The sequence below is a fragment of the Eubalaena glacialis genome, chromosome 7 (assembly GCF_028564815.1).
Source record: "Eubalaena glacialis isolate mEubGla1 chromosome 7, mEubGla1.1.hap2.+ XY, whole genome shotgun sequence".
NCBI classification, from domain to species: domain Eukaryota; kingdom Metazoa; phylum Chordata; class Mammalia; order Artiodactyla; family Balaenidae; genus Eubalaena; species Eubalaena glacialis.
The window spans coordinates 73,520,245-73,535,312 of NC_083722.1; the positions used below are offsets into that span (position 1 = coordinate 73,520,245).

Here is a 15,068-nt window from a genome sequence, read left to right on the forward strand (position 1 = left end):
CTGTCCTCTGTCCACCATTCCAGTTCCTACAAAAAGTCCAATGGAAGATGGAGGCCAGAGGGTGGACTTGACAGTATAAGTGGATGAGGGCATGTTAAGCCTGCACTTGTGTGAGGTGGATGAAGAAACGGGGCTTCCGCAACAGGTAGAGGAATGGAGTACCAAGGGACATCCTGCTTAGCTCTTAAAAAAGACATTTTTAAACTGGTTACAAGTGTGATAAAATGACCACCATTATTAGTTTGGGGTCTCTTTATCCTGTAGATTTTCTTCAGTGCATTTTTCTATTCTTTCCACAAATAGGATCGGGCTATATGTGTTGTTTTGCCTTTTTTTTCCCAAGTAAAATCAGCTTTATTTTTCTCACCTAACTTTAAAAAAACAGTGATAAAATACTCACAATATAAAATTTACCATTTTAAATATTTTGGGGTGTACAGTTCTGTGGCATGAAGCACATCCACACTGTTGTGCAATAATCACCACTATCTCCAGAACTTTTTCATCATCTCAAACTGCAGCTATACACATTAAATAATAAATCCCCACTCTCCCTACCCCCCAGCCCCTGGTAACCACCATTCAACTTGCTGTCTCTACAAATTTGAGTACTCCAGTTTCCCATATAAGTAGAATCATTCAATAGTTGTCCTCTGTTTTGCCATTTCCCCCCCAACTAAACTATATGACTTAGACATCTTGCTATCTCTGTCTATATATGAGTCCTTTTAAAGGCTGCATAATAGTCACACAAAATCATAATGTATTTATCGACTTCTCTACTGACACTATTTCCAACTTTTTTCTTACCATAATAATGCAGTGAGCATCCTTGTATCTGTCTTTGCACACCTGTGAAGTATTTTTGTACGAAAAAGTCCTAGAAGTAGAATTGCTGGGAGCATAGATTTTAAAAGATCGCACCCACTGTTTCACTCTGACCCAACCTATAAAGTATGTGAGCCACTGGATTCTGGAGTATGGTGGCGACATTTCATGTTAGGAAAAATAACCAGGCAGAGAGACAAGGAAAAACCTGGCTTCAGAGAGGCTCTGCCTTCAACTGCTGGGCAGGGGGTGGCGGGAAAACGTCCTGACAACCCTCAGGTTCTAGGGCCACCAAGACATCAGGACTGCTATCTCCAGACACCTGTCTCAGACCTCTTTAATGTAACCTCCCCTACTCAGTGGCATACATGGCAGGGCACAGGGTCTCCTGTCTTCTCCAATGCACCCACAGAGCCAGCTGCCCTGCCCAGCCTACACAGAAGAATCAAGGAAGGAGGGGGAGAAGGTAAAGAAGCAGGACTTGGTAGATGGCGAGGTGTAGCACACTGTCCTTAACCCTTGAGGGAGCAACAGACCCCCTAGAGAATCTGAGACAACTGTGGGACTCTCCTGAAAATTCACACCCTCACTGAACTCTGCATACAATTTGTGGAGCGGGCAACTACGGACCCTATCTTCAGAATCCCTGATTCAGGGAATCAAATTAGAGGGATGAGTCAGATACTGAGTCTTCACAACAAGTCAGAACAAGGATGTTTTGTTCATGAAGTCAGAAGCAGCTGAGAAGATAGTGAGTTGAGCTGCAGACACTTAAATATAAGGGATGATCAAGCAATCAAGAAGAAATGTACAGCAGACAGCTGGAAGCAGTGGGAGTGAAGCTTGAGTGAACTTAACTTGAAAACAGATTTGGGAATTACCTACAAAGGGACGGCAGAAGGCACCCCAAGAGTAATGTGCAAAGAAAGAAGAGCACTGGGTCGAGGCCCCCATAATTGTGAACAGCCTGTGAGCAGAGGGTGCAACGTCAGTGTGAGAGAAGGAGGTCTGTAAGGAGACAAGGAGCAAAACATCTTCATCCTCCTGGAGGCCAAGGGTAAGAATCTCCTCTCTGTTCCACATGGAAAATCTGGACCACATGACACAGAGAGAGGAGGAGGCTCTTGCACTGTGTGGCCCTATAGGTCCCTGACAGCCCTCAGAGTTCATGGTTTGGGGCTCACTTTTGAATGAGCCTTGGCAGTTCCAACACAACTTCTTCACTGAAAAGATATACAGGTGTGACTCCTTCAAACCCAGCCACCAGAGTCAAAAGGTCTCAAGCACAGGGTGTGATCAGCAAAAGCCAGCATATGGGAACCCCTACAGGATAAATGACAGTTGTTCGAACAGATAAATTACAAAACAGAGTAAGCATATATAAATTTAAGAGACAAAAGAGACACTTCAATCAAATGCCATATGCAGACTTTATCTGGATCCCAGTTTGAACAAACCAACTATAAAAAAATAATGAGACAATCAGGGACATTTGACCATGACTGAATATTTGGAAAAAAAAAAATTAAGGAATTATCATTGTATTTTAGGCATAATAATGGTGTAAAAACCATGGGTAGCTCCTTGTCTTAGAGATACACAATGAAATACTTTTGGATAATATACACTTTGGGGATAGGTTTCCTAAAACAGTCAGCTTTTCTTTTCTTTTTTTTTTTTTTTTAAAGTGGAGGGGAGGAAGGCAGAGTGTAAATGAAACAAGATTGGCTAGGAGTTGGTAACTGCAGAAGCTGGTGATGGATGGATGGTTGACAAACCCAAACCAAGTATCCATCATTTTAGGAAACTCTTTTCGTTCAAATTCTGAGGTAAACGCTAAATTCAATTTTGGGGGAAAAGGCCCCTTCCTTGCTACCAGAATGTATTACAAAACACTAGTACTACTTGTTACTTTTATTACGTGGTATGCAAATAGGCAAAAATATAATTTATTTAAAAAACAAAAACATGCTTTAAAATGTAATCACATGAAAGCAATCATCTACTACACAAAAATGTGTTCAATTTGTCTAAGGTGATTACCCCACTAGGTAAAACAACATCACTTAAAGGAAAAATTCTTCCCCAGTGCATCCTCTTTATGAACCAAACAATGGAAATTTTTCACCTCAGCAAGCTGGCCTCAGGGAGGCTCATCCCTGTTGCCTAGATACGGGTGATATCTCCCTTACGGAAGGCTCTGGCACCCCTCGCACCCCTCTGCAAAGAAGACTGGTTAAGGTTCATCAGTCAGTAGTTGTGCCTTCCTCACACATTCCACTGCTCAGACAGATATGGGGCTGGTATACCATGTACTTGTCTGTCACCTGCGAAGCCTTGAAACAAAAAGAAGTCTATTACATTTGCTAAACTGGTTTTTACAATTGTATCAACTCCAGTCCTAGCTCTCATCCACCTTATTTCTAACAATTCCTGAGAATTCTAGTCTAAAGTCACAAAGCAGGTCAACCAACTGGAGTAACAGTTAACCATTCAACTGACTTTTGCCTCCAGAAAAAGTTACTAAGGGATCCACTGGCCTATCACATCAATATGATAAAGTATTCATTTTGCTCAGTTTCTAATTCTGGTAGTGGTTGAAGTTAAAACAATAACAATACTGCCCTGAAACTTCTCGTTAAATACTTAACACCAGATTACAGGATGCAATTACACAAACTCCACAGCAGCAACCTAGGTAAATAAGCATTTTAGTTCACTTAAAATGTTACCCTGCTAAAAATGCAAATACAGCAAATAATTAAATACTAGAATTCATCAAAACTACTGTAATCATGGCGCTTTATACAAAGTATCATAAAACTTGTGATCTGCAACATTTCTGTTACCACTTTTTAGAAGTTTCAGTACTTAAAACTATTTTTTCAGATGATTTTATCTTATTCTTGTTCTATGTACATTTTGTTACCAAAATGTTTCATTCCAATCAGTGACTGGTTTTATTTCCCCGGTATTTAAGAGCACTAGATTTTACTGGTTTTTACATTTTCTTTTCACAACATTTGGACTCATTTTTCTGCAATTCGGCTTTAATATATGAAACTGAATAAAAGCCAAAAATGAAACAAATCATTAGGACGCAAAAGACAAAAAACTGTCTGTAATCCAACGTGAACGAAATGAAAGCTCCATCCATGGTGAAGCTGATCACTATTAAGAAGATGTCCCCGGATCCATTTTAGGACTTTTTGGGATAAGAAGGTTAGGTGTGCAGATTCCCCCACCAGACACCAGCTGACAAGCCCAACTAACATTCAACACTCAAAATGGCTGCACATCTGCCGGCCGCAGGTAACCGTACCTGAGGCGTTGGGCTGACTTCTCCAGCCAAAGACTCAAGGAGACCCCCGTCAATAACCCGGGGGATCATGGACGCCAATGTCCTGGGGAGACCCCCTCAATGACACGGGAGATCTTGCCCTCCCCAATGACTGGAGACTTCAATGACAGGGGGAGATCCCGCACCACCAAAATATCCGGGAGACCCCCCCCCCACAATGACCAGGGAAGATCCTGCCCGTCAAAACCAGGGGAAATCGTCTCTCCCCAATAACCTGAAGAAATAATGCCTCTCTCAAATGACCCGGGGAAATCTGGCCCCACAAGGACCCTGAGAGATCTCTCCTACTCCCATCATCGCGGGAGAGCCCCTCCCAAAAAACCCGGGGACACCCCTAATGACCAGAGACCTCGCTCCCCGACGACCCGGAGAAACTCTCCTCCAAAGCCCCTGGGGCGGCAGAGCGGCAGGCCGAGCAGAGCGGGCGTTACCTGCTACCTCAGCCGGTCCCGCGGAGATTCCGTCCTATTGTTTCTCTCCCACGAAGATGGCGGCCGCTGCGGCGAGCCCCGCCCCCCGCGCCTCACTCCCGGAGCCCCTCACTATTGGCTCGCACCGGGAGCCCAGCTCGCGGACTGGGCGGCCCAAAAAGCGCTGTTGCTAGGGCGCCTGGATTCGTTGTAGCGGCTTCCGGAAGGGGCGGTGCATGGGGCGGGGTTAGCGAGAGGGGTGGAGTCTTGTCTGCCTCCCTGGGAGAGAGTGGCCAAGGAGGTCAGGTTGGGTGGACAGGTGGGCTTCGAGCCCAGGGGTGCAATACGGGATGCCAGGGGTACAGATGGGTCAGCCAACTGTACCATTTTTCCTGGGTCCCAGCGGTTTCCTAGGATGCAGGACTTTCAATATTAACACTGAGACAGTCTGCAGCAATCTGGGAAGTTGGTCACCCTAGCAGATGGATGGACAGAGGACTGGATGTGGCTGGACAGAAAGATGGACAAAAGAGTGGCTGTAGACGGTGGATAAAGGGCGGTTGTATGCACAGGTGGACAGATGACTGGATGTAGATGGATGGACAAATGACTAGATATAGAGGGGTGAACAGAGGAGTGGCTGTATAGTCCTTTGTGGACTGGTGCGTGACCCAGTGTCCAACCCAGGTTCCACCAAGCTCCACACTACAGAGCTTGTCTGAAGCTCGTTTGTCCTGGACCCTGTGTTAGCCAGAAGGTCTCCCACCTGAGTTAATATCATTGTGGCTGGCAAAAGCAAGGGAGGATGAGGATGCTACTGAGAGTGGGTAGAGCCTCCTACCTGTTCTCTGCTCTTTTAAAAAATCCCTGTGTGCTGGCAGTTTGCAGAGGTGTGGATTCATGCATATACTCATTCATTCAACAACTATTTATGGAGCACCTACTCTCTGTGCTGGAAATACAGCAGTGAACAAAAACAGTAGGGAAAAAAAAAAAAAAAGCCTGCCCTTATGAGGATAGGCAGGAAAGATTTCCTGTGACCTGCTGATCTCTCCTCTCTTGGAAGCACAATCCCTGTGTGGCTTCCAGGGCCCCATGCCCTCCTGGTTTCCTCTGACCTCACTGGTTCCTCCTCTTCACCTTTTCTCTGTCTACACTATCGCTCTCATAATCTTACCCAGGGTCATGGCTTCAAATTCCACTTATATGTCTATCACTCCCAAAGGTGTATGTCCAGTCAGACCTTTTCTGAGTGCCAGACTCAATGTCCAGCTATGGACTAGGCACCTGTACTCTGACTTCCTCTTGGCACCTCAAACTCAACTTGTGCCACCCTAGCTCCAGCTCATCCCCCAAACCTACTCCACCCCAGCTCCCCCAGCTCAAGTGATGGCAGCTCAGTCCTTCCTACTGTTCAGGCCAAACACCTCAGACTTTGTCTTGACTACTTTCTTTCCCACTTACATTCAATGCATCAGGAAGTCCCGTTGCTTCCATCGCATCATCTACCCTGAATGAGACCACCTCTTGCCAGGTCCATGGCTTCCACCTAGTCCAAGCCACCACCATCTCTCCCCAGGACAATGTCACAGCCACATCCCAGTCTTTTGCTGCTGCCCTTGCCACCTTCAGTCGGTTCTCCACACATCAGCCTATGAATACATGAGTCAGAATCTCTCATACCCAGCTCGGAACCCTGCAGTAGCAACTCCCCCAAAGAAAAGCCAGAGCTGGCAAGGGCTCCATTATTCCCCATTACCTCTCTGCCTGCATCTCCTTTGTTCACCTCCAGAAGCACTGCTCGTCTCCTAAAGTTTCTCACGTGTCACACTCTGTGCACTCTCATGTCTCAAGTGGAAATCTCTTTTGCTCATGGATGTATACTGACCATCTCAAACACCAAGTAAGCTCCAGAAATACCTGTTGACTGACTAAATAAAAAGAATGCCATGTGGTATTAAGTGATAAAAAATAAAATGGGGCAGTGGGATGTTGTAGCAGGATGAGAGTGCCCCAGACCAAGGCTAGCCCTGGGTCAGGCCAAGAAGGCCCCCCACACCCAGTGGAATTACACCCGGCCCAGCTCCTGCTCCTGTTCCCTGTCTGTGGCTTCAGGACCTGCAGTGACTGCTGTAGCTACAGAATAAAAGCCCAACAGGCACCAGTCATTCAGGCCTTCACAAACAGGCACTGCCCCTTCCTCTGCCCACCCAATCTCCCATTCCAGTGCTCCCATGGGTGGCGAGGAAACTGGACAGGGCAAGGTCTCCCTGGGGGCAGTCCCAGTCTTAATTCACTCTTCCATTCCTTCCATAAGTGCTTAGCGAGGGCTTACTGGGGCTAGACACTGGGTACATGGCAAGAATGGACACAGCAAGAATTCAAATGATTTACAGAGTCCTTACCATCCAGCGGGGAGTGGATGGGGGAGTGTGTGAAGGATGAATACAGCAAATAACTAATTATGGGCAGAGTGAATACAGTGGAGGAAAGGAACCAAGCTGATGTACAGAGTATGGTGTTTATGTCTAAGGCAGCAGGAAAGGTGAATCTGAGAAGTGGACATCAGAGCTAAGATCAACCAAAGGCATGACTGATCAGGGAAAGATCTAAGAGAAATCATTCCTGGCAGAAAGCATAGCAAGTGCAAAGACCCCAAGGAAAGCACAATTTTGGCATGGTGGAAGATTATGAAGATTGTGATTGGGTCTAATGGAAGAAATAGCTCAGAGCTCAATGAAAAGATGCACAGAGCACAAAGGCATGAGGGAACAGACCAGAGATTTGGGGGCCAAATCCAGGAATCCTGATGTGCAAACAATAGGAGTTCCCGACATGAAGAAAATGCTGTGTTTGCATATGGGAGGTATTGACCACATTCCCAGGCAGTATGGAAGGGAAAGACTATAGTAAAATTCTTAAACTTCAAGGAGAAAGAGGACATTGTACAAGCTCCCAGATGGATAAGACAAGTTATCTACCAAGGAAGAAGAGCCAGCTGTTCTCGAACTCTCCCCCTTAACACAGGCACACTATCTGCTACCTATGCCCAGCCAAGGGACAGTCCTCATACCTGGAGAGGGAAGGTAGCCACTAATGGAATGGAAAAGTACTAGAATTTCCAAATTACCAAAGAAAAATTAAATGAATGGCATCTTCTTAAAAGAGAGAGGGAATTCCCTGATGGTCCACTGGTTAGGACACGGAGCTCTCACTGCCGGGGCCCCAGGCAATCCCTGGTCAGGGAACTAAGATCCTGAAAGCTTCGAGGTGTGGCCAAAAAAAAAAAAAAAAAAGAGAGAGAGACAGAAAAGGAAAGTTATAAGTTAGCTGTATGAAATTGCTAGTATTCAACTGTTTTGACCTATAAAAATGGTAGTTTCGAATAGTTCAACTGAATAAAAAGATGAAACCACAAAGTAAAAAAATAAGAAAGTAATTATGGAATGAGCAAAGTCAAGCATATTTATCATACTAAATAGGGACACCCTGAACCCCCTTTAAAGACTGGGTTAGATAAACAAAACCCTGCCACATACTATTTATAAGAAAGACACTTGAAACCACAAGAAAAGAAAAGGCTGAAAATAAAGGAGTTGGCAAAGAGTGAGGTCAGGCCAGCACAAACTAGAAGAGAGCAGGAGTAGCCAGTGACATTAAAGAAGGTAGGATTTAAGGTGACAGGCGTTGAGCAAAATAAAGAGGACCACTACCTAACAAAGGCACAATTTATGAAAAAGATATGAAATATAAAATAATCATAAGTCAACATACACCAGGTACTAAAACTTTTTTCTTTTTAATGAGGAACTAGACAACATTGGCATTAACACTATTATTATTACACATTGGCTTAGAGTTCTAGCAAATGTAATAAGGCAAGAAAATGAAATGTTATAAATATTGGAAAGAAAGAGAGTACACACTATCTCTTTAGTTAATGCCATGATTGTAAATCTAGAAAATCCAAAGGACTTTCTTGAAAACTACTACAATTAATAAGAGAAAATTTAAGGTGATAAATACAAGAAAAATATATTTAAAATAATAGCATTTACTAAAAATAAGCCTCTAGAAATAAATAAAAACAAGAAAAACATTCAATTTACAATAACTATAAAATATTTAGGAATAAATTATTAAGAAAAGTATAGGAACTGTATAGGTGGGAAATCTATAAAATCTTATTAAAGGGGACTTCCCTGGTGGTCCAGTGGTAAAGAATCTGCCTTCCAATGTAGGGGACCCAGGTTCGATCCCTGTCAGGGAACTAAGATCCCACATGCCCCAGGGCAACTAAGCCCCCGCGCCACAACTACTGAGCTCCTGAACCTCAACTAGAGAGCCCGCGTGCCACAAACTACAGAGCCCACCCGCCCTGGAGCCCACGCGCCACAACTAGAGAAGAGAAAACTGCCCGCCACAACTAGAGAGAAGCCTGTGCACCACAAGGAAAGATGTCACATGCCTCAACAAAGATCCCGCGTGCTGCTACTAAGATCCCGTGCAGCCAAAAATAAATAAAAAATAAGTTATAAAAAAAAATCTTATTAAAGGACATGAAACCTATAGAATATTACTAAAGGATAAGATATGAACAAGTGGAAAGACATACTAAATTCATGATATGGTATGTGGTCCAGATCTCAGCCCTCAGCTGTCTCCCTCTGAAAATGGTCCTTGGCAGAAGGCAGCCACCTCACCCAAGGTTAACCACCCCACTCTGAAGGTAACCTTCTGCCCTCCTAGCTACTACTTCTCCTGCAGAGGTAACCACTATTCTGACTTCCATTACCATAGATAAATTTTGCACATTTAAAATTTCATATATATTGAATTATACAATATGTACTTTTTTGGTGTCTGGCTTTTTTATTCAATGTTGTGTCTATGAGTTTCATCCATATTATTGTGTATTGCTATAGTCTTATCTCTTTCGTGTCTATATAGTATTCCATTACATGACTATACCACAAATTATCCATCTGTTCTACTGTTGATAGCCATCTAGACTGATTCCAGATGTTGGCTAGCATGAATATAGTTTCCATAGGTGTTTCTTCACGTGTCTTTTCGTGGACACAAACCATTCATTTCTGCGGCATATAACCCAGTGTGTTTTTGACCCTTCCACCATCATCCTTAGCATGCTGCCTTTTGTCTTCATGCTTGTGGGCCCAGCTTTGCTAGGTAGTTACTGTCTCTCCAGACATCACATTAGTATTCAAAGCAGGAGGAAATCCTGCTGTTGGCACCAGCCACATCTTTCCCCTTTATCAGGTAAGCAAACACCTCCCCAGAACTCCCAGCAGACTTATATTTGTTATTTTTTATTTTTTAAATTAATTAATTAATTAATTAACTTTTGGCTGTGTTGGGTCTTTGTTGCTGCCCATGGGCTTTCTCTAGTTGCTGCAAGCGGGGGCTACTCTGTTGCGGTGCGTGGGCTTCTCATTGCAGTGGCTTCTCCTGTTGCGGAGCATGGGCTTCAGTAGTTGTGGCGCACGGGCTTAGTTGATCCGCGGCATGTGGGATCTTCCCGGACCAGGGCTCGAACCCGTGTCCCCTGCATTGGCAGGCAGATTCTTAACCACTGCGCCACCAGGGAAATCCCTAGCAGACTTATATTTATTTCTCAATGACTAAAACTGGGTCATTTGTGGCCACCCGTAGGTGCAAGGAGGCTGAGAGTTCAGGGAATGGAGTCAGGGAATCACTTGAGACTGGACACTTGCCACCCTGGAAAAAATCCAGATTTGTTAGCAAAGATGAAGGAGAAAAAGCTATTGGGAGGCAACCAACAAAATCTCACAACCTGAAAAGATGTTCAAACTCATCAGAAAGCAAGGAAGGCAAATCAAAGTGAAAAATGTAACAATGGCAAAACTATGGAGAGAGTAAAAAGAGCAGTGGTTGCCAGGCATTTGAGGGAGAGGGAGAGATAAATAGGTGGAGCACAGGAGATTTTTTTAGGGCAGTGAAACTATACTGTATAATACTATAATGGTAGATACATGTTATTAGAATTTGTCAAAACCCATGGAATGTACAACACAAAGAATGAACTCTATGTAAACTATGGACTTTGGTTGATGATGTGTTAACATTGGTTCACTGATTGGAACAAACATACCACACTAGTGCAGGATGTTGATGGTGAGGGAAGCTGTGTGTTATGGGGGAAGGAGCTATATGGGAACTCAATTTTGCTATGAACCTAAAACTGCTCTAAAAAAAAAAGTCTATTTTTTAAAATTAATTAATTAATTAATTAATTAATTAATTAATTAATTTGGTCCCGCTGGGTCTTAGTTGCAGCAGAGGGGCTCCTTAGTTGCAGCTCGCCTACTCCTTAGTTGTGGCATGAAAGTTTTTTTTTTTTTTTAAAGAGTAACAATGAGAATAAGTCACTTTATATTTAGTAGACTAGCAAAAGTTAAAAAGAGCTACACCAACTCTGGCTTTCAGGGATGTGAGGAAAAGGATTTGTCCAAACACTGTTGACAAAGGTAAGATCAGTTATAGCCTTTTTGGAAAGCAATTTGACAAACTCCACTAAAATAAAAATACATATGCGGGACTTCCCTGGTGGTCCAGTGGTTAAGACTTTGCCTTCCAATGCAGGGGGTGTGGATTCCATCCCTGGTTGGGGAGCTGATATCCCACATGCCTCAGGGCCAAAAAAACAAAACATAAAACAGAAGCAATATTGTAACAAATTCAATAAAGACTTTCCACATCAAAAAAAAAAAGCATATGCTTATGGACCCTATAATCCCAATCTTGGGATTCTCACTTACAGAAATAGGTGTAGTGGAAAATATTTGCAAAGTGATGGCCCATTCACAAAAGCACAGTTGGTGACATTTTGGTACCTCCATATTGTTCTGGTTACTATACTGTGTAACAAATTACCCAAATTTAGTGGCTTAAAATAGCAACATTTATTTTGCTCACAAATCTGACCTTTGTGAAGAATTCAGTGGAGACTGCTCTTCTCTGCTGCATCAGTCTGGGCTGCTGAAAAGCTAGGGCTGGAATCATCGGAAGGCTCCTCACTTGAATTCTGGTGTCTGATTTTGGCTGTCAGCTAAGACTTTTCTTTTTTCTTTTTTTTTTTTCTGGCTGCGCTGCCCTCAGCAGTGAGAGCGCCAAGTCCTAAGCACTGGACCGCCCAGGAACACCCACACGTGGCCTCTCCATGTGCCCTGGGCTTCCTCACAACATGGTGGTTAGTTTCCAAGGGTGATTGTCCCAAGAGAGAGCAAAACAGGTGGAAGCTGTATCATCTTTCTAACCTAGACTCAGAAGTCACAGAGTCATTTCTGCCTGATTCTATTCATTAGAATCAAAGTCATTAAGGCCAGGCTATATCCAAGGAGAGGGAAATTAGACTCCACATTTTGTAAGAGAAGTATCAGAAAGTGTGTGGACCTGTTTTAAGTCACCATCAAAAAGAAGGAATTGGAATAAATAATACCACTTGAATTGGAGGGCCTGCCACAAAATTAGGATGAGTGAGAAAGGTAAGATGCAGAAAAGTGTATACAAAATGATCTAAATATGTAAACCAAAGACAAACCACTCTGTGTAAATGTGTGTATATATGTATAGTGTGCATATATATGTATGATTATATAAACAAGGAGAAATATAGGCAACATATTCTTGCAACCAAGGGTTCCAGAGAGTGATGGTGATAGAAGGGAGAGGCAGAGGTAAGCACGAGAGAAAAAGATAAAAGACTGCGTTAAAAACTAGAAGTTAGGATGGGTTCTCCCTTATGCATTTAATTATAGGTATATATTTCACCATACGAGGAAAGTGGTTTTTTCTTTTTTTTTGGCCATGCTGAGTGGCTTGCGGATCTTAGTTCCCCGACCAGGGATTGAACCAAGGGCCACAGCAGTGAAAGCACTGAGTCCTAACCACTAGACGTCCAGGGAAGTCCTGGAAAGTGATTCTTTAGAGAGGTATGTTTAGGTGATAAAAACAATCAAGAAAGTTATGACCACCTTACCTTAAAACTCAGGATAGAGCAGGGAGGAATGACTGGTGTGCCCCAAGGGGGCTGCAGGGACCTGACAGTGTTCTTCATCTGGGCTGTACTTTGTGAGTGTTGGGCCTATGAGAAACCAGTGAGCGGAATGTTCTTGTTTTATGCACCCTTGGTATATTCCACACTTAAAATTTTTTTTAATTTAAAAATTAAAGGAAAGAAAAGCAAACGTTGCAGAAAGTTCCTAGTGGGTAGAGTGCAGAGACAGGAGAGGGACCCTGGCCTGGGACTACTGGACACTAGGCTCAGTGGAGTGTCCCAGATGGAGGTATAAATCTGGAGTGAGCAGCATGGAGATAACACCCCAATCCAGGCTGTCCCTGACAAAACCTCCCAGGGAGGGAGAGAGGAAAACCCAGAGTGGAGCCCTGGGTTGCTTCAACATTTAACTCTAGCCTCGGTAAAACCTGGCAATGGAGGTTGGAAAAAAACCAGGAGAACTGGATGCTCCTGAGAAGGTAGTGTGTTTTTTTGTTTGTTTTTGGCAGTGCTGCTTGGCTTGCGGGATCTTAGTTCCCCGACCAGGGATCGAACCTGTGCCCCCTGAAATGGAAGCACGGAGTCCTAACCACTGGACCGCCAGGGAATTCCGAGAAGGTGGTTCTTGAAGCAGGAGGGAGAAGTTCGCCATGGTGAATTCGGCTGAGACTCCAGAGAGCCGGCTCTGCCCTCATCTGTGCATCAGCCCTGTCTGCCCGTGTTAGCCACTCGGGAGGGCAGGGTTGCGCTGTGACAAATGGGAGGTGAGGAGGCAACTGCAGGCAGGTCTTAAGGCTTTTGCTGTGAAGGGAGAACAGTGGGGCAGTAGCTAGAGGAGGACATGGGGGACAGAGGAGGAGCCCTGAGCTTCTGACCCATCGCTTCTGTTTTTTCCCTAAAATCAAGGTGAGGCCATTGCTGGGGGAGGGTGAGCAGGGATGCAAGAGGTTAGAGGACAGGGCCGGGCAGCAAGCAGTGCAAGGGGCCTGGAGGTGAAGGATGGCAGGGAGGTGCTGATCAGAGACCTTATCTCAGGGATGTAACCAGGCCCCAGGCAGGAATGGGCCAGGGTGAAAGAGGTCATCCAAAGGTGGAGGGGATGAGAGTTGGACCAGGAGGTTGAGGAGACTGCAGTTGGGGAGCCTGATTTATGTGTGTGAACAGCTGTGGCTCCCCTGTGGCACCTTGTCCCTTCCACGCAGCCCTGGCCCGGGGCTGGAATTGAGGTAGCGCTCCTATCTGCTAGGGCCTGGGCCTGGGGAGCGGTGGGGATGAGAGTGCATAGAGTTGTTCTGGGATCAGACATCTCTCGGAATTCCTTTCCCTTCCTGTTTCTCAAACAGAGCTGGCCATTCTCACTCAACCCCATCCTCTCCAGCCTGGAGTCCTCCCAGGGCCCCCAGCACTCAAGGGTTGGATATGCATCTCTGAGTAGGGAACATGATGTTCTCACCTGGGCAGGGAAGGGACTCAAATCCCAGATGTTCCCCCAACCCCCAGCCAGGCCTGGGACTGGTCCATGTGGGGAGGGGCTGGCTGCAAATCATTCCTAAGATTTTTTTTCTTCCAGAACAAAAGGCAGCAAAATTACCAAGAAAATGATTCCACAGGGCCAGAGTGGAGGTGATTCCCAGCCCATCCTCGACACATACACCCTTGTTACCAGCACAAGTGGGGATTGAAGACTCTAGAGAGGCACTCGGAAAAATTCCCATTGTGTTGGAGGCCAGCCTGGTCTCAGCGGGCCCTACACCTGCACTTTTAATGTACCTTCACTTGCATGTTGTAAACCTGGCCCTTTGACCAGGTCCCAGATGTGAGGCTCGCCCTCTTATGTTATAAAATAGTTTCATCCATTTATCAGGTACTAGGATAACCCACCCTAGTTTTCAGTCATCAGGCCAGCTCTGTCAGAGAGTAGGGGCTGCTTTTTCTGTGAGCCCGAGATGCCCAGCTTAAAGTGAGCACAATGGGAGAGACCACACCAGCCACTGGGCCCCAGCCACCTACTGTAGTTGGGCCTTGGCCCAGCCCAGGCATGTGAGAGGCAAGGCTGGAATCCTCCTGGGCCAATGCCTCTGGGCAAAGCCAAGGGCAGTGGGGGTGGATGCCTTCCCATAAGCCTACCTCTTTCTTCACAGTGGAGCAAGCGAAGGCCCTAGATGAGAACTCCAACTCATCCTCGTCTGACTCACCTCAGGCAGGAGCTGCCAGCCTGGTGGAACCATCTTGAGTTCTGAGGTAGAAGCAGTGCCTGAGTTGGAGGTCTGGGGGTCATATACCCTCTCTCCCCCAGCTCCATCCTGGTTGGGAAAGTGCTATGGCTTCCAGAGCTGCCAGAGGGAAGAGCCCCTCATTTGGAGGTCCAGGCCGATTCCTGGGGGCATCTGAGCCCATGCATGGCCCTATTTCTCACCCCAGGCATGGGGCT

General features: G+C 45.2%; 1 protein-coding gene across 2 annotated transcripts in view; it reads right to left on the reverse strand.

Annotated features, from left to right (window-relative positions):
- Positions 1-4,729, reverse strand: part of IP6K2 (inositol hexakisphosphate kinase 2) — a 29,561-nt gene extending 24,832 nt beyond the window's left edge. Inside the window, exon 1 of one of the 2 annotated variants that reach the window (XM_061196737.1) lies at positions 4,621-4,729. The gene's annotated coding sequence lies outside the window, so the exon portion shown is untranslated. Of the gene's footprint in view, positions 1-4,538 lie in introns of both variants that reach the window. The other variant, XM_061196739.1, reaches the window with a different exon arrangement.
- Positions 4,730-15,068: the final 10,339 nt, after the last annotated feature.